Raw genomic sequence first — 25,619 nt, 5'->3', positions numbered from 1 at the left:
AAGAGCACTTAATATTTAAATAACACTTTATTTGTGTAGAAAGTTTTTTGGAGTTTTGCCCATATACTTCCTGACTTTCCATTGGTAGATAGATTCCCAAATATTTTATGCTATTGACAGTTATTTTGAATGGAATTGTTCTTTGTATTTCATACTGTTGGATTTTATTGGTGATATACAAACATTCTGAGGATTTATGTAGATTTATTTTTAATCCTGTAATCTGCTAAAGTTGTGAATTATTTCTAATAGCTTTTTAGTATAATCTCTGGAGTTCTCTAAGTATACCATTATGTCATCTGCAAAAAGTGATAATTTAGTTTCCTCATTAACTACTTTAATTCATTTAATCTCTTTCTTGACTCTTATTGCCCAGGATAGCCTTTCTAATACAATTTTGAATAGTAATGGTGATAGTGGGCAACTGTGTTTCACTCCTTATCTTACTGGAAAAGGTCGAGTTTATGCCCATTACATATGATACTTTCTGATGGTTTTAAATAGATGCTATTGACTATTTTAAGGAAAAGTCCATTTATTCCTATACTCTCAAGTATTTTTATTAAGAACAGATGTTGGATTTTATCAAATGCTTTTTCTGCATCTACTGAGATAATCATATGGTTGTTATTAATTTGGTTATTGATATAGTCAATTATGCTAATAGTTTTCCTAATATTAACTCAGCCCTGCATTCCTGGTATAAATCCTACTTGTTCAAAATGTATTATCCTGGAGATGATTTTCTGCAATCTTTTTGTTAATATGCTATTGAAGGTTTTTGCATCAATTTTTCATTAGGGAGATTTGTCTATAATGTTCTTTCTCTGTTTTCAATCTACCTAGTTTAGGTATCTGTACCATGTATGTGTCATAAAGATAATTTGGTAGGACTTCTTCAATCCCTATTTTTTTCAAATAGTTTGTATAGCATTGGAGTTAATTGTTCTTTAAATGTGTGGTAGAATTCTCATGTAAATCCATCTGGTCTTGGGAATTTTTTCTTAGAGGTTTGATTAATAGCTTGTTCTATTTCTTTTTCTAAAATAAGACTGTTTATCCAATTTACTTCTTCCTCTGTTAATCTAGGTAAGCTATATTTTTGAAAATATCCTTCCATTTCATTTAAGTTATCGAATTTATTGGCATAAAGTTGGACAAAGTTAGTACTAATTATTGCTCTAATTTCCTCTTCATTAGTGGTGTGTTCTCCCAAGAAGTATTTCTTATATGCCTACTAAGCTCCTTGAACCACGCTGAATATTTTGCAATTATTAACTCATTTGATCTTGGACATATTTGCAGATAGAAGTAAAGAAGTCAAACAAAGAGGCGAAGCCAAGATGGTGGAGAAGGTACACATGCATTTCTAAGCTCCCTTCTACCCTCAATACCAACTATTTAAATCAGCCTCAAAAATAACACTAGACTGATAAAAACATAAGGATTAGAAGCACAACTTACCAGCTGAAGAGAATTTGCAATTTCAACAGAAAAGGTAGGTTCCAAGGGGAGGGAAAAGAAAGACAGGCATAGACAGGATTGGACTAATTGCTAGAACATTGTGAAAATGGGCTGGGGAAAACTCTGGAATCAGAGAAGGCACTGAGATAGAGAAATGTGGCATAGGCTGAGAGCTCTACTCTGTTTATAAAACAGAACATCAGAAGAGCAATCAAAACCAATTTGAAATAAAAAAAACATAAAATATAACCACCTCAAACAGGAAGTGACCTAACATTTATCTCAGCACTGCTGTGCAGCCATCTGCTGCTGTCCTGGGCTTTTCCTTGGGGCAGTTAAGAACCTGAACAGCGGGGGACACAGCCTGGGCAGCCTCTAATCCACATAGTGTGGGGCTCAGCCTGAGGCATTGGAATTCCTGCAGCAGCAGAACCACTGCAACAGCAACTGTGCTTTCCTGGCAGAGACTTCCAATTTGAGCACAGGGGCTTTTCATAACAGCTGCTAATATCCATGGCCCCATGGGAGGCTCTGGCTGGGGTTTTTGATGATTTTACTATTCAGCCCCTAGCCTCAGGGCAGTTGCTAGGCCACACATCGGGGGTCCTTCATTGGGCACTCTTTGCCACACCCATTCTAACCACCTCTAAGTCATTTTGGGGAGTTAGAGGGGAACTCTCTCCCAGATCTCTCTCAGCCATAGGATCACTGCATGTATTCAGTCTGCAGGAAGCTGGTAAATTTCCTATGCAAGGGTGGACCCCTCACAGAGTGTTAACAATGAGTAAGAAACTGAAGAGAACAATTGACATCTTCTATACAGAGAAAGAGCAGGTATCCAACTCTGAAGAGCCTAACAGCAGAGAGTCTTCAGATAACACACTAAAGGGGAATGATACCTGCCCCCCATCACATAACTCTCTCCTAGAAGAGACTATTAAAAAGTTAAGAGTTAGAAGAAAAATGGGGAAAGAAAAGAGAAGCTATGTTAGAGAATAAAAATGTCCTGAAATTTGAGTTGGAAAAAATAAAGAATTCGAAGGAGGTGCGGGGAAACAAAATTTGTGAATTAGAAAAGGTTAAATAATCACAGAAAAATAGGATTTCTAAATTGGAAAAGATAAAAAATTCCCAAGAAAGTAGGATCTGTGATTTGGAAAAAGAAAATAACTCATTAAAAAATAGTGAAATGGAAAATAATTCAACAGAACAAAATAATTCATTTAAAAACTCAATTGGATATATACAAAAAGAATTTAAAATGTGAATGAAGAAAATAACTCATTAAAAATTAGGACTGAATTAATAGAAATGAATGATTCATTGAGAAACCAAGAATCAGTCAAACAAAACAAACAAACAACAAAAAAATGAAAAGCTGGAGAATAACATCAAATATTTACTGGGAAATCTATAGACCTGGAAAATAGATCTAGAAGAAATAATCAGAGGATCATTGGACTTCCCAAAAATTATGATGAAAAAAAAGAGCCTAGATTCTGTTTTAAAGGAAATCATCAAAGATAATTCTCCAGAGATAATAGAAACAGAAGGGAAAATAGGCATTGAAAGAATTCATCAAACACATTCTGAAAAAGACCTTAAAAAAAGAACTCCACGGAACATTGTGGCTAAGCTGCAGAACTCCCAAATTAAGGAAAAAATATTACAAGCAGCTATGAAAAAACAATTCAGATATCAAGGTGCCACAATAAGGGTCACTCAAGATCTGGATGCTTCCACATTAAAGGATCCTGAAGGGCCTGGAACCTGATATTCCAAAAGGCAAAAGAACTAGGATTGCAACCAAGAATAAACTAGCAAGCCAAGTTTAGCATTTTCTTCCATGAAAGAAGATGGACATTTAATGAAACAGAAGAATTCCATTTGTTTCTAAGAAAAAAACAGACTTAAACAAAAAATGTGATCTATATGTACAAGAATCAAGAGAAGCAGAAAAAGGTAAAAAGAACTTGAGAACTGTGTCTCATTATGTATATCAGAAAGTCCACATGGATAATTTGATTTTAGTGATAAAACACAAAAAAGGGAAGTAATAAAGGGAAGGGGATAGTATCAGAAAAAGGGAAGGAGAGACAAAAAGAGGGAAACTACATCCCAGGAAGAGGCATAGAACATTTACCACATCTGAGGGAATTTAGAGAGGGGGAGAAACATTGTGTGAATCTTACTACAATCAGTGTAAGCTCAAAGAGTAAATAATTGATATATTTGTTTTTCAGAGAATTCTCTCTCACCTCATTATATGGGGGGAGAAGAAAAGGGAAAAGGAAACGAGGATTAAGGGAAGGGTGCAAGAAAGGGGAAAGGACTTAAAATCAGGGCGGTATACTAAAAAGGGAAGGCTGTGTGTCACAAGTAGGGTCCATAAATTCAATACTGGGGAAAAGGTTCAGGAGGGACAAGGGGGAAAAAGCATAATCAGGGGATACTATGATGGCAGCAAATATAGAAATAATAATTTTAACTGTAAATGTGAATGGGATGAACTATCCCATTAAACAGAGGCAGATAGCAGACTGGATCAAAAGTCAGAACCCTACAATATGTTGTTTACAGGTACAATATGTTGTTTACAGGAAACAAATTTAAAGCAGGGAGATATATACAGAGTAAAGGTAAAAGGTTGGAGCAGAATCTATTATGCTTCAGGTGAAGCCAAAAAAGCAGGGGTAACCATTCTAATCTCAGATCAAGCAAAAGCAAAAATCTATCTAATTAAAAGATACAAGGAAGGAAACTATATCCTGCTAAAAGGTAGCATAGACAATTAAGTCATATGCACCAAGTAGTATAGCACTTAAATTCCTAAAGGAGAAGGTAAAAGAGTTGCAAGAAGAAATAGACAGCAAAACTATAATAGTGGGAGATCTCAACCTCGCATTCTCAGACTTAGATAAATCAAACCACAAAAATAAATAAGAAAGAAATTAAAGAAGTAAATAGAACATTAGAAAAACTAAGTATGATAGAACTTTGGAGAAAAGCGAATGGTGATAGAAAGGAGTATACTGTTTTCTCAGCAGGTCATGAAATATATACAAAAAATGGATCATATATTGGGACATAAAGATCTCAAAAGTAAATGCAGGAAGGAAGAAATAGTAAATGCCTTCTTCTCAGATCACAATGCAATAAAAACTACATTCAAAAAGAAGTTAGGGATAAATAGACCAAAAAGTAATTGGAAACTAAATAATCTCATCTGAAGAATGATTGGGTGAAAGAGCAAATTATAGAAATAATTAATAATTTCACCCAAGATAAGGGCAACAATGAGACATCATACCACAATTTGTGGGATGCAGCTAAAGCAGTAATAAAAGGAAATTTTATATCTTTAGAGGCTTACTTGAATAAAATTGAGAAAGAGAAGATCAATGAATTGGGCTTGCAACTTAAAAAGCTAGAAAAAGACCAAATTAAAAACCCCCAACGAAATACTAAACTTGAAATTCTAAAATTAAAAGAAGAAATCAATAATATTGAAAGTAAAATAGCTACTGAATTAATACATAAAACTAAGAGTTGGTTTTATGAAAAAGCCAATAAAATTGATAAACCTTTGGTAAATGTGATCAGAAAAAGGAAAGAGGAAAATAAAATTGTTAGTCTTAAAAATGAAAAGGGGGATCTTTCCACAAAGGAAGAGGAAATTAGAGAAATAATAAAGAGTTACTTTGCCCAACTTTATGCCAATAAATTTGATAACTTAAGTGAAATGTATGACTACCTCCAAAAATATAGGCTTCCTAGATTAAAAGAGAAGAAGGTAAAATGCTTAAATAGTCCTGTTTCAGAAAAAAGAAATAGAACAAGCTATTATTCAACTCCCTATGAAGAAATCCCCAGGTCCAGATGGATTTACATGTGAATTCTATCAAACATTTAAAGAACAATTAGCCCCAATGTTATATAAATTATTTGAAAAAATAGGGGATGAAGATGTCCTACCAAACCCCTTTTATAACACAGACATGGTACTTAACAGGTAGATTGAAAACTGGGAAAGAAAACTACAGACCAATCTCCCTAATGAATATGCATGCTGAAATCTTAAATAAGATATTAGCAAAAATACTTCAGAAAATCATCCCCAGGATAATACACTATGATCAAGTAGGATTTATACCAAGAATGCAGAGCTGGTTTAATATTAGGAAAACTATTAGTATAATTGACCATATTAATAATCAAATATATGATCATCTCAATAGATGCAGAAAAAGCATTTGACAAAATACAACATCCATTCCTACTAACTTGAGAGTATAGGAATGAATGGACTATTCCTTAAAATAGTCAGGAGCATATATTTAAGACCGTCAGTAAGCATAATATGTAATGGAGATAAACTGAAACCTTTCCCAGTAAGATCTGGAGTGAAACAAGATTGCCCACTATCACCATTACTATTTGATATTGTATAAGAAATTCTAGCCTCAGCAATAAGAGTGGAGAAAGAGATTAAAGGAATAAGAGTAGGAAATTAGGAAATCAAACTTTCACTCTTTGCAGATGATATGATGGTATACTTGAGAACCCCAGAGATTCTAATAAAAAAGTGATTAGAAATAATTCACAACTATAGGAAATTTGCTGGATACAAAATAAATCCACATAAATCCTCAGCATTTTTATACATCACCAACAAAATGCATCAAGAAGAGAAATTCTATTCAAAACAAGTGTCGAGAGTATAAAATATTTGGGAATCCATCTACCAAAGAAAAGTCAGGAATTATAAGAGCAAAATTACAAAACAATTGCCATAAAAATAAAGTCAGATTTAAATAATTGGAAAGACATTAAGTGCTCTTGGATAGGCCGAGCTAATATAAAAAGATGACAATACTCCCCAAACTAATCTATTTATTTAGTGCTATACCAATCAGACTCCCAAGAAACTATTTTAATGACCTAGAAAAAATAACAAAAAAATTCATATGGATGAAGAAAAGGTCAAGAATTTCAAGGGAATTAATGAAAAAAAAGTCAGATGAAGGTGGTCTAGCTGTGCCTGATCTAAAACTATATTATAAAGCAGCAGTGATCAAAACCATTTGGTATTGGCTAAGAAATAGATTAGTCAATCAGGGGAACATATTAGGTACACAGGACAAAATAGGGTACAACTAAAGCAATCTAGTGTTTGACAAACCCAAAGATACCAACATTTGGGATAAGAATTCATTATTTGAAAAAAAAAAAACTGTTGGGAAAACTGGAAATTAGTTATGGCAGAAATTAGATATGGATCCACACTTAACACCATATACCAAGACAAGATCAAAATAGGTCCATGATTTGGGCATAAAGAATCAGATCATAACCTGTGACCTGTGGAGGAGGAAGGGATTTATGACCAAAGGAGAACTAGAGATCCTTATTGATCACAAAGTAGAAGATTTTGATTACATCAAATTAAAAAAAAAAAAAAAAACAACTTTTTACAAACAAAACTAAAGCAAACAAGATCAGAAGGAAAGTAACAAATTGGGAAAATATTTTTACAATCAAAATTCTGATAAAGGTCTTGTTTCCAAAATATATAGAGAACTGACTCTAAATTATAAGAAATCAAACCATTCTCGAATTGATAAATGGTCAAATGATATGAACAGACAATTTTCAGATGATGAAATTGAAACTATTTACACTCATATGAAAGAGTGTTCCAAATCACTATTGATCAGAGAAATGCAAATTAAGTCAACGCTGAGATACCACTACACACCTGTCAGACTGGCTAAGATGACAGGAAAAGATAATGATGAATGTTTGAGGGGTTGTGGGAAAACTGGGACACTGATGCATTGTTGGTGGAGTTGTGAAAGAATCTGGCCATTCTGGAGAGCAATTTGGAACTATGCCCAAAAAGTTATCAAACTGTGCATACCCCTTTGATTCAGCAGTGCTACTCCTGGGCTTTATCCCAAAGAAATACTGAGGAGGGGAAAGGGACCTGTATGTGCCAAAATGTTTGTGGCAGCTCTTTTTATAGTGGCTAACAACTGGAAAATGAATGGATCCCCATCATTTGGAGAGTGGTTGGGTAGATTATGGTATATGAATGTTATGGAATATTATTCCTCTGTAAGAAATGACCAGCAAGATGAATACAGAGAGGTTTGGAGTGACTTAGATGAACTGATGCTGAGTGAAATGAGCAGAACCAGGAGATCACTATACACTACAACAACAACACTGTATGAAGATATATTCTGATTGAAGTGGAATATCTTCAACATAAAGAAGAACCAATTCACTTCCAGTTGATCAATGATAGACAGAAACAGCTACACCCAGAGAAGGAACACTGGGAAGTGAATGTAAATTGTTAGCACTACTGTCTTTCTACCCAGGTTACTTATACCTTTGGAATCCAATTCTTACCGTGCAATAAGAAAATTTGATTTACAGGTTAAACTGTAACACATTTAATATGTATGCAATTGCCTGTCATCTAGGGGAGGGAGTAAAATGAGGGAGGGGAAAATTTGGAAAAATGAATACAAAGGATAATGTTGTAAAAAAAATTACCCATGCATATGTACTGTCAAAAAATTATAATTATAAAATTAAAAAAAAACCCTTCAATACTAAAAAAAAAAAAATCAAACAAAAAGAAATAGAAAATAAGAGATAAAGGAAACAAATAAAGATAAAATGAGTAGGAACAATGAATGAACATTGAATCAAGGATAAATCCTTCTCTAGGATTTAATTTGCACAGAAGAAAGTCCACCTAATTTTCAGAGAGAGTAATAAAAGTGAGAAGACTGAGGAGTAATATCTAAATATTTTGAGGTAGTTAACAGGTCAAGATGGCCTGTTTTCTTAGTGAAGTATGAAATATCTGGCAACAGAAAAGTATTTATTTGAGTAAATCAAAAAAAAAAAGTATGAAAATGCTTAGCTATGCAAGGAAACATAGACATGTAGAACTGACATGGATTATTAGCATAATGAGTATAAAAGTAGTATCTACTATCTAATTATAACAATAGCTTATATTTATAATGTACTTTAAAGTTTGCACAATACTTTACATATATTACTTTTTTTTTGTTGTTGTTCCTTACACCACTTTGAGAATTTCACACTACTCTTAACTTCCTTTTATAAATGGGAAAACTGAAGTAGATTGACATCTTACGTGACTAGGATAACTTACTTAATAAGAGTCTGAAAAGGGATTGAAACAAGTATTTTATCTCTTTTCTGCTATACTCATACAGGCATAACTCTTCTCCTCTCCTCCCTCCTTTTTATATGGCAATCAGAATAAGGAAGAAATTTAAGAGTGATACAATTATTTCCAAAAACTCCAAAAAAGTGTGTTTTTCCTTACATATATCCAGCAAGAACTAAAAAAAATAAGCTATCCTTAATATCAGTGCTTTCAAAATGAACATTGTTCTAGTTGGAAAACTTGTGGAATGAAAGACAAGCCTCATTTCCCACTTAAATCTTAATAACAAGTATGCACTACATGCTATGCAGACCAGGATGACACAGGCAAATTTTCTGTTTTCTTAACTGAAACAAGCAAATCAATAACAAAATGTACCCTGAAGTGATAGCAAAAGAACAAGTCAACCATAATTTCAGGGCAGAATTGGGATCCTTATTACATTATTTTTAATATTGAAACTGCTAATGCTTCATTGGATTAAAAATGTCTGCAAAATATAGTTTGGGTAAAACGATCTTTAAAAAATCTTTGAGTAAATATGGCACATTATATGTGTGTGTGTGTGTACATATATATATATATATATATATATATATATATATATGTGTGTACATATATATATATATATATATACACATATCTCATGATATAGATAAAGTTTTATAAAAATGGCTTTAGTGGAAGTACTACTATAAAATACAATATGGGTTCAGTCTTTAGCTCATGAGCACTTACTGTTGCATTTAAATTTATTTCATAAGAAGTTGAAATAATTAGCCTATTACAAAGGTGTTTACATAGTAAGAATAATTCCCCAGCCCTAAACTAAAGGCATACCCCCTTACAGCCAGAGAAGCATAAATAGAAAATATGAACATGCAAGTAAAAATTCATTTGTGGTGAAGCAAAAATAATGCATATGGCCAAAGTAACTCATTCATCGAAAATTTCAGAACTGTAATGTCCACTTTCGTTCAATGTTTGTTGGTGTTTTTTTCCCCCCCAGAGGTCAATAGATATACTGTGTTTCATGGGACAGTGAGATGCACAGTGTCCAGCTCTGACTTGCAGCTCTTAGCCTCTTCTGATATCATGCTTGGATTCATTATGGTTCTTTCTTTGTCTATATGGTATCTTACTGCAAGATATTAATGTGGGGAAATGATATCATGTCAAAGGTAAATAATGATTATTTCTAACATGCTGAATTTTTTTTAAGATAGTCAATTTTTTTCTCCACCACAAAAATTCATTTTTAGCAAAGTGCATTAACCTGGGATTATTTCAACATGTCTTTTTAAAAATTCATGAAGAACATAGTAGATACTTCAAGCAGTTAATGATTGACCAACTTTTAATTTCATCAAGATGGATTGAAAAGTTCCATCACATCTCATAGAGAGGTAAAATATTTACTAAAAATGATAATCATTTTCTTTGCTACCTACCTTTTTACCTTTTATCAGAGGAGATGGGATAAAAAAGAATTAATTGGTCAGGTTTATCCTAATCACCTTCATTCCACTACATGTAAATAAGAAGTTTACCAAAAGCACTAGATTTCTGCCTTCAATGTTCCTTTACTATTTTTTTTTTTGTTTTGCCTTTTTTTCTGAATAGGACCAATAGTATCAAAGCATGACAGCTTGAAGTGAGTATGAAGTGGATTTAAGTGTGGTAGAGTTGCCCAAAGTTATCAGCCTTTCTCTCTCAGAAGAATCAATGTCCAGTGACATGACAAAGTCAGAATGACTGGTGATGACCTAAGCATCAATGGATGATCTTGGTGTCTTTAAATCCAACCAGGCTCTAATAACTCAGCTGCCAGTTATTTGAACAGGTGATAATCTTCTGTTCATTCTTATGGGGAAAGTGTTCATATACTTTGGATCAACTTCCCCTTAACTCAATAAGTTTGAGATCTCTTGGTTATTCTCTCTATTTTTTAAATTTATTTTTAATACACATTGCTTTATGAATTATGTGGGGAGATAAAAATCAGAGCAAATGTGAAAAACGTGGGAGCTATTTTAAAAAAAAGAGAAAAAAAGAAGTATGTTTTGATTTGTATTCAGTCTCCTTAGTTCTTTTTCTGGCTGTAATTGGCACTTTTTTTTTTGTCCAAAGTTTATTGGCATTCCTTTGTATCACTGAACTTCTGGGGGGGGAACCTCATTCATGATTGATCATATAGTCTTGCTATTTTTGTATACAATATACTCCTAGAGACAGAGCACACTCCTGGAGTGTTACTGACTCCATGAGACAGAGAATCTATGGGGAAGAATCCACAGGAATCTACAGCAACAGTTTTGGACATTCTGCTCTGGTTGCAAGTTAGTAGATCCACAGAGAAGTTATAAAACATTTAATATAAATACAAAACATAGTGAACCCCAAAATGCCAGAATTTCACGGGACGTAGCCACACCCTCCCAGCACCAGAAGTGAATCAACACTGACCCAATGCAGCTGTGGCCAATTGGAAAATCTCCCCTGCCCGAAACTAGGCATGGACCCACATTTAACACCACATACTAAGATTAGATCAAAATGGGTCCAAGATTTAGGCATAAAGAACGAAATCATAAATAAATTGGAGGAACATGGGATGGTTTACCTCTCAGACTTGTGGAGGAGGAAGGAGTTTGTGTCCAAGGGAGAACTAGAGACCATTATTGATCACAAAATAGAACATTTTGATTACACCAAATTAAAAAGTTTCTGCACAAACAAAACTAATGCAAACAAGATTAGAAGGGAAGTAACAAATTGGGAAAAAATTTTTACAGTTAAAGGTTCTGATAAAGGCCTCATCTCCAAAATATACAGAGAATTGACTTTAATTTATAAGAAATCAAGCCATTCTCCAATTGATAAATGGTCAAAGGATATGAACAGACAATTCTCAGAGGAAGAAATTGAAACTATATCCACTCACATGAAAGAGTGTTCCAAATCACTACTGATCAGAGAAATGCAAATTAAGACAACTCTGAGGTATCATTACACACCTGTCAGATTGGCTAAGATGACAGGAACAAATAACGATGAATGTTGGAGGGGCTGTGGGAAAACTGGGACACTGATGCATTGTTGGTGGAGTTGTGAAAGAATCCAACCATTCTGGAGAGCAATCTGGAATTATGCCCAAAAAGTTATCAAAATGTGCATACCCTTTGACCCAGCCATACTACTACTGGGCTTATACCCCAAGGAACTACTAGAGAAGGGAAAGGGTCCTGTATGTGCCAAAATGTTTGTGGCAGCCCTTTTCATAGTGGCTAGAAGCTGGAAGGTGAATGGATGTCCATCAATTGGAGAATGGTTGGGTAAACTATGGTATATGAATGTTATGGAATATTATTGTTCTATAAGAAATGACCAACAGGAGAAATACAGAGAGGCTTGGAGAGACTTACATCAACTGATGCTGAGTGAAACGAGCAGAACCAGAAGATCATTATACACTTCAACAATGATACTGTACGAGGATGTATGCTGATGGAAGTGGATTTCTTCAACATAGAGAAGAGCTAATCCAATTCCAATTGATTAATGATGGACAGAACCAGCTACATCCAGAAAAGGAACACTGGGAAATGAATGTAAACTGTTATTTCTACCTTCTGAATCCAATTCTTCCTGTACAACAAAAAATTCGGTTCTACACACATATATTGTATCTAAATTATACTGTAATATATTTAACATATATAAGACTGCTTGCCATCTGGGGGAGGGGGTTGGGGGAGGAAGGGAAAAAATCTGAATAGAAGTAAGTGCAAGGGATAATGTTGTAAAAAATTACCCATGCATATGTACTGTCAAAAAATATTATAATTATAAAATAAAAAAAAAAAAAGAAAATCTCCCCTGCCCTAAAGACAAACATTAAGTTAAAAAAACAAAGTAAAAAAAAAATAAAGAGGATTCTAACAATTGAGAACTTTTATGGCAAAACACAAGAATAGATTTCAAACATTGAGGAGACTAAAGGTACATTGTCTACAAATGAAGCCGCAAAAGACAATAAAACCAGGTCTCCATCAAACAAAGTTCTCCTAGAAGAAATTAAAAAAGGATCTTAAAAGAGAACTTGAAGAAAAATGGGGAAAGAAAATGAAAAATTTGTAAGAGGGCCTAGAAAATGCAACACAGAAACTATCTGAAGAAAATTCACTCCAAAATAGACTTAGTGAAATGGAAAAAGCATATAACTCATTGAAAGATAAATTTTATAAAATAGAAAAATAAAGCAACTCCCAGAAAAACAGATTTTATGAAACAGAAAAAGGAAATAACTCCTTAAAATACAGAATTTGTGAATTTGTGAAAAAAAATTGATAGAACAAAGCTCATTTAAAAATTCAATTGGACAAATATAAAAAAAAAATAAAGGAAAGGAAAAAAATAACTCACTAAAATTCAGACTGGAAGAAATGGAAATGAATGACTCAATGAGACAACAAGAATCAGTCAAGCAAAACCAAAAATTATAAAAAAAATTTAAAAATACAAAATACCTAATTGGGAAAACAACTGACCTGGAAAATAGATCTAGAAAAGACAATCTAAAAATTATTGGACTCCTTGAGATATATGATGAAAGAAAGAGCTTAGACACTCTTTCAGGAAATCATCAAAGAGAGCTGCCTGGCTATCATAAAAACAGAAGGTAAATGACCATTGAAAATATTTAACAAAGCCCTCCTGAAAGAGGCCACATAATTAAAACCCCAAGGAATAATGTGGCTAAATTAGAGAACTATCTTACCAAGGGAAAAATGTTACAAATAGCCAGAAAAGAATAATGCAAATATCAAGGAGCCACAATAAATATTACTCAGAACCTAAAAGCTTCCAGTTTAAAGGAGCAAAGGTACTGGAATTTGATATTCCAAAAGGCTAAGGAACTTGGAATGCAGCCAGGAATAAATTACCCTGCTAAGCTGTGCATTTTCTTTCAGGAAAAAAGATGGACATTCTCTGAAATAGGTGAATTCTATTTATTTTTAATTAAAAGACCAGAGCTAAACAAAAAATTTGAACTCCAAATATAGAACTCAAGAGAAGCATAAAAAGGTAAACAAACAAACACAAAGCAAACAAAAAACTCTAGGGTCTACATAAAGAATACATGTATAATCTGATTTTACCATTATGATATAAAAAATAAACTAAAGTTAGAAAGGTATTTGTAACAGAAAAATGGGGAAAGTGCTCTTCCTGGGATGTAATTTCCCTCATATTACTTACACTTTCCCTATCTTTTTCCCTGAAAGAAAACATATTATAATTGATGGAAAGAAGTCAGGATGATGAATATTGTGTGAATCTTACTCTCATCAGATTTGGCTGAAAGAAAGAATATTAGATATATTTTATTTCACCGAGAAACATCTCTCATCTTAAAAAAAAAAAGTGGGAGGGAAAGGAGAAAAAGGAAGGGGCTAAATAGAAGGGGAAAGAGAAATAGTAGGGGAAAGATATAAAAAAGGGAGAAAGTCTCTAATGCGGGGCACCGCTTGAAGCAAATAGTGCTCATAAGTAAAATACTAGGAATAAGGGAAAGAGGAAAAGGAAAGGGAAAGGTATAATTTGGAATTAATAAGATGGCAGGAAACAGAATTGTAGTCTAACAGTTAAACTGAATGTTTAGAATTATTAGTTGATCTAATTAAAAGAGATAAAGAAGGAAACTATATCTTGCTATAACTTGCTACCATAGATAATAAAGCAATATCAATATGAAACATATATACATCAAGTGGTATAGCATCTAAATTCCTAAAGTAGAAGTTAAGAGACCTGCAAGAAGAAATAGCAAAATTATAATGTAAAAGATCTCAACCTTTCTTTCTCAGAACTAGATAAATCAAAACGCAAAATAAATAAGAAAGAAGCTAAAATGGTAAATAGAATACTAGAAAAACTAGATAGGCCAAACAGGGGGCAGATTTCAACTCTCCAGGAGATATCTCAGTAGTCACAGTAGTATACGGTTTTACTCTTCCTACCTGCAATCCCCTTCCCCAACAGGCTTGCTTAAAGAATGATTGGGTATATTAGCTGCATGAAGCAACCAGTGTTTTTTGCCTAGGGCCCTGAAGTCTAGCCCTGCTCTTGTAATGAGGTCATAGGGGGTGGGCAGAAGTGCTTTCTGGGCAGTGCTGATGATATCATCACCCCTCCCACTCCTCCTCCTCTTCCAGCCAGGAAGGCTTAGTTAAGGAAGAAGGGTCAGGAAATAGGGAATACTCTAATGGAGAATGCATTGATTGCTGTAGGCAGAATTGAAATTGAAACCAAGCTTTGTGAAAAGGAGCACACCCCTTCCCTTTAGCTAAGTACTTGACATACCTAATTCATTTTATGCTCAACCCACCATGGGAATTAAAATACATATCTCTTTTCTCTACAAAATGGCTAAACCCTGCAGATCTCCTAGAACTGTAGCAGGTAAGATAAATCAGTAAAATGCTAAAAACGATTTTTTAAAATTATAATCCACATGCTGTACTCTCCAAGGCTACAGCCATCAACCTTTTGTTTGCTTCTCTTCTGATACTTCCTTGTTTGGCTGCCCAAGTTAAAATCTTTTCTAGTTGTAAAACTTGTGGGATTCTTTAACACATTGTATTCATTTGGTTCTCCCATTATTAAGTGCTGTAAAGTAACATTTTGTTCCTTCTCTGCCTCAGTAAGTATGCTGATCTAATTAAATTGATCTAATTAAAAGAGATAAAGAAGGAAACTATATCTTGCTATAACTTGCTACCATAGATAATAAAGCAATATCAATATGAAACATATATACATCAAGTGGTATAGCATCTAAATTCCTAAAGTAGAAGTTAAGAGACCTGCAAGAAGAAATAGCAAAATTATAATGTAAAAGATCTCAACCTTTCTTTCTCAGAACTAGATAAATCAAAACACAAAATAAATAAGAAAGAAGCTAAAATGGTAAATAGAATACTAGAAAAACTAGATATGATATATCTTTGGAGAAAATAGAATGGAGACAGAAAGGAAACCACTTTTTTCTCAGCAGTTCATGGAACCTATACCAAAACTGACCATATATTAGGACATACAGACCTCAAAATCAAATGTAGAAAAGCAGAAATAGTATATTATTTTTTCTCAGATCATAATGGAATAAAAATTTCATTCAATAAAAATCCAAGGGCAAATAGACCAAAAAGAAATTGGAAACTAAATAATTTTATCCTAAAGAATGAATGGGTGAAAGAGCAAATCATAGACACAATCAATATTTTCATCCAAGAGAATGACAATAATGAGACAACATATCAAAATTTGTGGAATGCAGCCAAAGCTGTAATAAGGGAAAAAATTATATCTCTTGATGCTTACTTGCATAAAATAGAGAAAGGGAAGATCAATAAATTGAGTTTACAACTAAAAATTCTAGAAAAAGAATTAATTAACCCCCTAATCAAACACTAAACTTGAAATTCTAAAAATAAAAGGATAGATCAGTAAAATTGAAACTAGAAAAGAACTATTGAATTAATAAATAAAACCAAGAATTGGTTTTATGAAAAAACCAACAAAGTAGATAAACCTTTAGCTAATTTGATTAGAAAAAGGAAAGAGAAAAATCAAATTGTTAGTCTCAAAAATGAAAAGGGAGAACTATTCAATAATGAAGAGGAAACTATAGCAATTATCAGCAATTAATTTGCCCAACTTTATGCCAATAAAATTGACAATGTAAGTGAAATGGAGGAATACCTACACAAATATAGATTGCTCAGATTAACAGAAGAGGAAATAAATTACTTAAATAGTCCCATTTTAGAAAAAAGAAATAGAACAAGCTATTAATCAACTTCCTTAGAAAATATCCCCAGTACTAGATGGATTTACTTGTGAATTATACCAAACATTTAAAGAACATTTAACGCCAATGCTATGTAAGCTATTTGAAAAAAAAATAGGGAATAAAGAAGCAGTTCTATCAAATTCCTTTTATAACAACGATGCAGTACTAATACCTAAACCAGGTAGGTTGAAAATAAGAAAGAAAATTATAGACCAATCTCTCTAATCAATATTGATGCAAATATTTTAAATGAAATATTAGCAAAGAAATTACAGATAATAATCCACAGGATAATACACCAAGACTAAGAAGGATTTATACCACGAATGCAGGGCTGGTTCAATATTGGGAAAACTATTAGCATAATTGACTATATCAATAATAAACTTAACAAAAACCATATGATCATCTCAATAGATCTAGAAAAAGAATTTGATGAAATCCAGTAACCATTCCTATTAAAAACACAAGAGAATATAGGAATAAATGAATTTTTTCTTAAAATATTCAGCATCTATTTAAAACCATCAGTAAGTATCATATGTAATGGGGATAAACTAGAACCATACCCAATAAGATCAAGGGTGAAACAAGATTGGCCACTGTCACCATTGCTATTCAATATTGTGTAACCTCCCACTTCAAGGTTACTGATTGCCAGTCTTGCCTAATCCCAGGCTTCAGAAATTTTACCCATTCATAGGTCTTTAGAAATTTCTGGCCATTCCCTCTCTAAGTGGTTCTCCTGTCTAACAGAGTGCCTTGCAAGGTCAAGACTTTATTGCATGTGTTCACATTCTGTACTATTCTACTTCCTCCTGCACTCTTACTGAACTCCAACTGAACTCCTCCTACTTCCTGGTCCCCATTGCTTATCTAGGGTCTATGAGGTCACTCGAATGGCCATTAAGAAAAGGAGATGTCTTCCATTGATGATGTTTTCTTAATGCAACCAGAGCTTCCACTCATGAGGTAGTCTGTGCTGGCTGCAGAGATCACACCTGGGTGCCTCAGACATCAAAGCCTTTTTTACTTCTTCTAATATTATGTGAGATTCCTCTCGGACTCTTAAACAATTCCCTTTTCTTGTTTAGCAGGGAACACTCAGCACATTAAACTAACTTTGACATCACCAATAGCTTGCTTTATTAATGAGATTGCAAAGTGTATAAAAGTAGAACAAGGAAAAACAAAAGTAAGATAGTAAAAGCTATGCCAAATAGGGACCAAAACCAAAAAAAGATTACATGGTGTTCAAACCAGTAGTTTAAAGGCATTCTCTACAAGTGGAAAACGGGGCAAGTCTCTCCCCAGCCCACCATATGAATAACAGGAGGCTATGGGAGAAATGCACAAGTCCATTGTCTAGTTCTATCAGTCTCGAGGTGTCATGCATACCAACAAGGGCAGTCCAATTCAGCTGCTACACTGGTGGTATCTTTTTTTGCCATTTTTTGATGTCACAGTCAGGAGGGACATGGTTTTCATCAATGTCTGAAGACCTGCTGACATCCAGCCAATCTTCCTGGGCCATAATCGGGGACTATATCATCATCATCTGTTCCTGCTCTTCTCATTTCCCCAGGTCACAAATGTTCTTTGTTGGGATGTACTCCTCTGCTGTTGGGTCTGCATCTGGAATGACAAGAGCATACCCGGGTCCCCATAACTTGACCCAACCCAGGTCCTTCCATAAGCCATCTAAGCCCTTCTACATCACTGTGGAGAGAGGGCTCTTGTCCTTGTTTATCAGTCTATTAGTTAGCCATGCTTTCTGAGTAGGCTATAAGTGCATCGCTGGGGTAAGGTCCAAAGAATGTGAAAATTGCAGGCAAAATTATGGATATATTGCTGCATCTGAGTTGATTTAAGGATCATGCGAACCCCAACACTCTCTTTTCTTGTTTAGATGCGAACATCTTGAGGGTATGAATAGCCTGTCCAATAATGGCTTGGCCAGTAGCATTATATGGGATGCCAATGGAATGGGTAATGCCAAATTCAATGCAGAAGTTCCAAAAGGCAGAAGAAGTATAAGCTGTCCTCTTATCTGTCTTAAGTGCATGTGTGACACCTACAATGGAAAAACAATGATAAAGATGGCTGATCACATGCCTAACTACTTCACCAGATTGGAATGAAGGCATGAGGAGTTGAGAATGTGTATTCATGGTTACATGGATACACTGCTTCTTTACATGAGTAATGTCCATTTGCCATAAAACATTGGATCTCAAACAAAGAGGGTTTTTTCATGAAGGGAGTGTAGGAGGAAATCAAGTTGTATAGGCTTTTACTATGTTCATAGCTTCCTCTTTTGTTATCCCAAATTGCAAACATTAGGCACAAGCAGCCTAATGATAAAAAATAGAACTTAAAAGTCCATTATGAAAGTGGGCATGCAAGATATAATTCTTAGCTGAATGCTTTCTCACTTGTTTTGAAGTTCTTTAAAGAGCTGGTAATATTAGAAGCTATGGATTTTATTTGGGCTGTGGCAATTCTTTGTACCACACCTACTGAATGGGCCAAATTGGATATTATATTCACATGTCCTGGATAATAGATAAGAACTAGAATGATTGCATATAATTCATCGCATGCTTAGTGCATGTTTATGTGGATTGAAAAGAAATTCTGACTACTCTTTTTATAGTTAAGTCATGAGAGTATGCAGGACAAAGGCTTGGATGCATCTGTAAAGATAATTGGTCCTTTAAGAGGAACCTTAGAAACCTTTTCCTCAAAAATCCATTGCCAATTATGTAATGGTTGGGTTATCTTTAATGAAGACCTGTGTGTAAGATTTGGTGTTGTGGCAATAAAATTTGCCACTCTGGGATGATTTAAGACTATACATTAATTTGTGCATTGATATAAAATATATGTATGTTGTCAGGTCTTATCTAAGATAATTGTACTACTCTCTTAATGGCCTTTAATTAAATTATAACCACGGCTTTGTTCTGGTTGTGCTGGGAGGTTCACCCACTCTATCACACTGTCTCCTTGAAGAAGGACTGCTGTGAGTACCTCTTTTGTAGCAAAAACTGCTATTTCCAAGGTTTTTTGAGTGACTCTTTGAAGGACATTTGATAAAGCCAGTTCAACTTCTCTCAAAGCTTCTTGAACTTCTTTTGTGAGCTGGCCTGGCAAATCTAAAGCACTGTGTTGCCTTAAAATATCATGTAATGGTTGTACCAACATAACTTTTGAAAATGCTTTTCTTACTGGAGTAAGAACAGCAGCCACATACATTTGAAACATAGTAGGGCTATTTTTCTTTCTCTGTAGCAAAACTGTCCATTCAAATCTTTTATAGGGTTCAGTTAAATTAACACTGGGTACTGAAAAAGCAAATCTTTCATATCCTTCTTATACAGAGGGATAGAAGAGAAATAATCCTTAATCCAAAGAAGTCATCCCCTAGGCAATTGAGTAGAAGATGGAAGTCCAAGATGAAGAGCTCTCATTGTTTCCATCTGTTAATTTACTTTTCTCAAATCAAATCCTACTTTTTCCAAATTTTTTTTAAGCAAATACAGAGGAATTTCAAGGACTTAGGGAAGCTTGTAAATATCCTTGGTCAAATTGCCTCTGTACTATATCTAGTAACACCTGCATTTTTCACTTTTTAAGATGTCTTTTCCCCATAGGTTGATGGGGAATTTTTCAACTACAAAAGGAATAAATAATCCTGCCTTATCTTCAAATTTCCATCTCAAAGGGGTAGTACTAATTTCAGCCTACTATTGATCCTCCTAGCTAGGCATATTGGTGTTTGTAATATTTGGCCATGCCTGGAACTTCAGGGCTGGCCGCTCTATCTATTGCACCTCATAGCTTCCCCCAGAGCAGTTTTCTTTTAAGATTTCTTTAACTCAAGATGGCGGCGTGGAGGCAGACAGCTGCTTGAGCTCCTCGTTTTCTCTCAGAACTTACTTCATGACAAGCCTCTGACTTAATGCTTGACCCAGAAAGAAATCCACAAATAATCACCAAGAGAAGACATCCTTGAAAGTCGCCAGAAAAGGTCTGTGTTTGTTCGGGGGAGGGTCAATCAGACTGGGCGCAGACTGAGGGCAGACAGCCAGAGCAAGACAGGCAGCTCACACAGCTCAGACCAGAGGGGGAGGGGTGTGATCTCTGCCGTTTCTGCGAAAGGACTTTTGCCCCAGTGTGGATGCTCCGTCTTGGCAGCAAGCCAGGAGCAGCAGAGAGGGTGTAAAAACCGGAGGTGAAGATTAAAACCCCAGAAAGCCAGTGTCTCTCAGAGCCCGGCCACCCCCAACCCCCACCTGGACTGACTCGGTGCATTCTCAGAGCCTCAGAGAGCGCAGACTCAGTACAGTCATTGCTGTTCTGTTAGTGGCTCTCTGCTGCCCTACCCCCAGTCTGTAGAGGAAGCCCATTAATAACATCCAGCCCTTTCCCCCGCAAAACAGACCAATTGTTTCTCTTGTCAGTTTGTTTTCTTTGATTCCTACTCTGACAAAATGAACAAAAAATTCAAAAGGGCTCTAACCATTGACAGCTTCTGTGTGGAGAGGGAGCAGACTTCAAATGCTGAGGAGACTAGGAACAGAATGTCTCCAGATGTATCCCCTGGGAGGGATATAAGCTGCTCCTCAATACAAAAGAACCTCATAGAGGAAATCAAAAAGGCTCTCACAAGAGAGCTGGAAGAGAAATGGGAAAAGGAAAGGGAAGCTTGGCAAGAGAGCCTGGAGAAGTCATCCCATGCATTCAAAGACAGAATGGATAAAGAAATCAAATCATTGAGAAACAAGATTAGTGAGCTGGAAAAGGTAAACAACTCCAAGGAAAACAGGATTAGTGAGCTGGAAAAGGTAAACAACTCCAAGGAAAACAGGATTAGAGAGCTGGAAAAAGAAATCAGCTCTCTAAAAAATAAAATGGATAAAATGGAAAAAAATTCCATAGAAGATAAAAACTCAATTGGACAATTACAAAGAGATATAAAAAAAGTGAGTGAAGAAAATACATCATTGAAAATTAGACTGGAACAAGTAGAAATGAATGACTCAAGGAGAAACCAAGAGGGAGTCAAGCAAAACCAGAGAAATGAAACAATTGAAAAGACTGTCAAGTACCTTACCAGAAAGACAACAGACCTGGAAAACAGATCCAGGAGAGACAATTTGAGAATAATCGGACTCCCTGAAAAATGGGAGGAAAAAAAGAGCTTGGACACCATTTTCGAGGATATTATCAAAGAGAACTGCCCAGACGTTTTGGAAACAGAGGGTAAAATAGACATTGAGAAAATTCATCGATCACCTACTGAAAGGGACCCTAAAATCAAAACGCCAAGAAATATAGTGCCAAGTTCAAGAACCATCAGACAAAGGAAAAGATATTGGAAGCTGCTAGAAAAAAACAATTCAGATATGGAGGATCCACAATAAGGATAACACAGGATCTAGCAGCATCCACATTAAAAAAACGCAGGGCCTGGAACATGATATTCCGAAAGGCTAAGGAACTTGGTATGCAGCCAAGAATAACTTACCCAGCAAGAATGAGCATCGTTTTCCAGGGAAGAAGATGGACATTTAACGAAATAAATGAATTCCATCTATTTTTGATGAAAAAACCAGACCTACATAAGAGGTTTGATCTTCAAATACAGAACTCAAGAGATTTCTAAAAAAGGTAAAAAGAAATCTTGAGAACTATACTTCTGTCAAAAAAATATGTAAAGAACATATGTACAATTTGTCTTAGAAACTAGAGGTAGAAAGGAGATTATATCATAAAAAAGTATAAAGTGGTGGTACTACATCTCATGAAGAGGCAAAGGTAACCTATTATATCTGAGAGAAAGAAAGGAGGGAGATGAACATAGCGTGGATCAATAGACATATTCGATTTATGGTGAAACTTCTTCCACTTCATTGAAAAGTGAAAGGGAAGGAGTAAGCTAAGGGGAAGGGAATACAGTAATTTCGAGGAAAAGGGGTAAAATAAGGGGAGGATCTTTAAGGTGGGGGAGGGATCCTAAAAAGGGAGGGCTGTGAAAAGCAAGTGGTGTTTACCAGTTTAATACTGGATAGGAGGGTAAAAGGGAAGGAAAGGGGAAAAGCATAAGCAGGGGTTAATAGGATGGCCAGCAATATAGAATTAGTCCTTCTAACCATAAATGTGAATGGGGCAAACTGCCTCATAAAGAGGAAGCAGTTAGCAGACTGGATTAAAAGTCAGAATCCTACTATATGTTGTTTACAGGAAACACACCTGAAACAGGATGAGACATTCAAACTAAAAGTAAAAGGGTGGAGCAGAATCTATTATGCTTCAGGCAAAACCAAAAAAGCAGGAGTAGCCATCCTCATCTCAGATCAAGCAAAAACAAAAATTGATCTAATTAAAAGAGATAAGGAAGGGCATTATATCCTGCTAAAGGGAAGCATCAATAGTGAAGCAGTATCAATATTAAACATGTATGCACCAAGTGGTGCAGCATCTAAATTCTTAAAAGAGAAATTAAGAGAGCTGCAAGAGGAAATAGATAGCAAAACTATAATAGCGGGAGATCTCAACCTTGCACTATCAGAATTAGATAAATCAAACCACAAAATAAATAAGAAAGAAGTCAAAGAGGTAAATAGAATACTAGAAAAGTTTGATATGATAGATCTTTGGCGAAAGCTAAATGGAGACAGAAAGGAATATACTTTCTTCTCAGCAGTTCATGGAACCTATACAAAAATTGATCATATACTAGGGCATAAAAACCTCAAAATCAAATGCAGTAAGGCAGAAATAGTAAATGCATCCTTTTCAGACCATAATGCAATCAAAATAACATTTAATAAAAAGCCAGGGGAAAATAGACCAAAAAATAATTGGAAACTAAATAATCTTATACTAAAGAATGATTGGGTAAAACAGCAAATCATAGACATAATTAATAACTTCACCCAAGAAAATGACAATAATGAGACATCATACCAAAATGTGTGGGATACAGCCAAAGCAGTAATTAGGGGAAGTTTTATATCTCTACAGGCCTACCTGCATAAAATAGAGAAAGAGAGGGCCAACGAATTGGGTTTACAACTAAAATTGCTAGAAAAGGAACAAATTAAAAACCCCCAGACAAACACAAAACTTGAAATTCAAAAAATAAAAGGTGAGATTAATAAAATTGAAAGTAAAAAAAAACTATTGAATTCGTTAATAAAACTAAGAGTTGGTTTTATGAAAAAACCAACAAAATAGACAAACCCTTAGTAAACCTGATTAAAAAAAGGAAAGAGAAAAAGCAAATTGATAGTCTTGAAAATGAAAAGGGTGAACTCACCACTAATGAAGAGGAAATTAGAACAATAGTTAGGAGCTACTTTGCTCAACTTTATGCCGATAAATTCGATAACTTAAATGAAATGGAAGAATACCTTCAAAAATATAGCTTGCCCAGATTAACAGAGGAAGAAGTAAGTAGTCTAAATAGTCCCATCTCAGGAAAAGAAATAGACCAAGCTATTAACCAACTTCCTAAGAAAAAGTCCCCAGGACCAGATGGATTTACAGGTGAATTCTACCAAACATTTAAAGAACAACTAACTCCAATGCTATGTAAACTATTTGAAAAAATAGGGATTGAAGGAGTCCTACCAAATTCCTTCTATGACACAGACATGGTACTGATAACTAAACCAGGTAGATCGAAAACTGAGAAAGAAAACTATAGACCAATTTCCTTAATGAATATTGATGCTAAAATATTAAATAAGATATTAGCAAATAGACTTCAGAAAATCATCCCCAGGATAATACACTATGACCAAGTGGGATTTATACCAGGAATGCAGGGCTGGTTTAATATTAGGAAAACTATTAGTATAATTGACCATATTAATAATCAAATTAATAAAAACCATATGATCATCTCAATAGATGCAGAAAAGGCATTTGATAAAATCCAACATCCATTCCTACTAAAAACGCTTGAGAGTATAGGAATAAATGGACTATTCCTTAAAATAATAAGGAGCATATATTTAAAACCTTCAGTAAACATCATATGTAATGGTGATAAACTAGAACCTTTCCCTGTAAGATCAGGAGTGAAACAAGGTTGCCCACTATCACCATTACTATTCAATATAGTACTAGAAACTCTAGCCTTGGCAATAAGAGCCGAGAAAGAGATCCAAGGAATTAGAGTAGGAAATGAAGAAATCAAATTGTCACTTTTTGCAGATGACATGATGGTATACTTAGAGAACCCCAAAGACTCTGCTAAAAAGCTATTAGAAATAATTCAGAATTTTAGCAAAGTCGCAGGATACAAAATAAATCCACATAAATCCTCAGGATTTTTATACATTACCAACACAATCCAACAGCAAGAGATACAAAGAGAAATTCCATTCAAAATAACAGTCGATAGTATCAAATATTTGGGAATATATCTACCAAAGGAGAGTCAGGAATTATATGAGCAAAATTACAAAACACTTGCCACAAAAATAAAGTCAGACTTAAATAATTGGAAAGACATTCAATGTTCTTGGATAGGCCGAGCGAATATAATAAAGATGACAATACTCCCCAAACTAATCTATTTATTTAGTGCTATACCAATCAGACTCCCAATGACCTAGAAAAAATAACAACAAAATTCATATGGAAGAATAAAAGGTCGAGAATTGCAAGGGAACTAATGAAAAAAAAGTCAGAGGAAGGTGGTCTAAGTGTACCTGATTTAAAGCTATATTATAAAGCAACAGTCACCAAAACCATTTGGTATTGGCTAAGAAATAGACTAGTTGATCAGTGGCATAGGTTAGGTTCACAGGGCAAGATAGTGAATAAAAATAGCAATCTAATCTTTGACAAACCCAAAGATCCCAAATTTTGGGATAAGAATTCATTATTTGACAAAAACTGCTGGGAAAACTGGAAATTAGTATGGCAGAAACTAGGCATGGACCCACATTTAACACCACATACTAAGATTAGATCAAAATGGGTCCAAGATTTAGGCATAAAGAACGAAATCATAAATAAATTGGAGGAACATGGGATGGTTTACCTCTCAGACTTGTGGAG

The sequence above is a fragment of the Sminthopsis crassicaudata genome, chromosome 2, assembly GCF_048593235.1.
Source record: "Sminthopsis crassicaudata isolate SCR6 chromosome 2, ASM4859323v1, whole genome shotgun sequence".
NCBI lineage: Eukaryota > Metazoa > Chordata > Mammalia > Dasyuromorphia > Dasyuridae > Sminthopsis > Sminthopsis crassicaudata.
The sequence above is the reverse complement of the archived record's forward strand: the minus strand, read 5'-3'. Positions refer to the sequence as shown.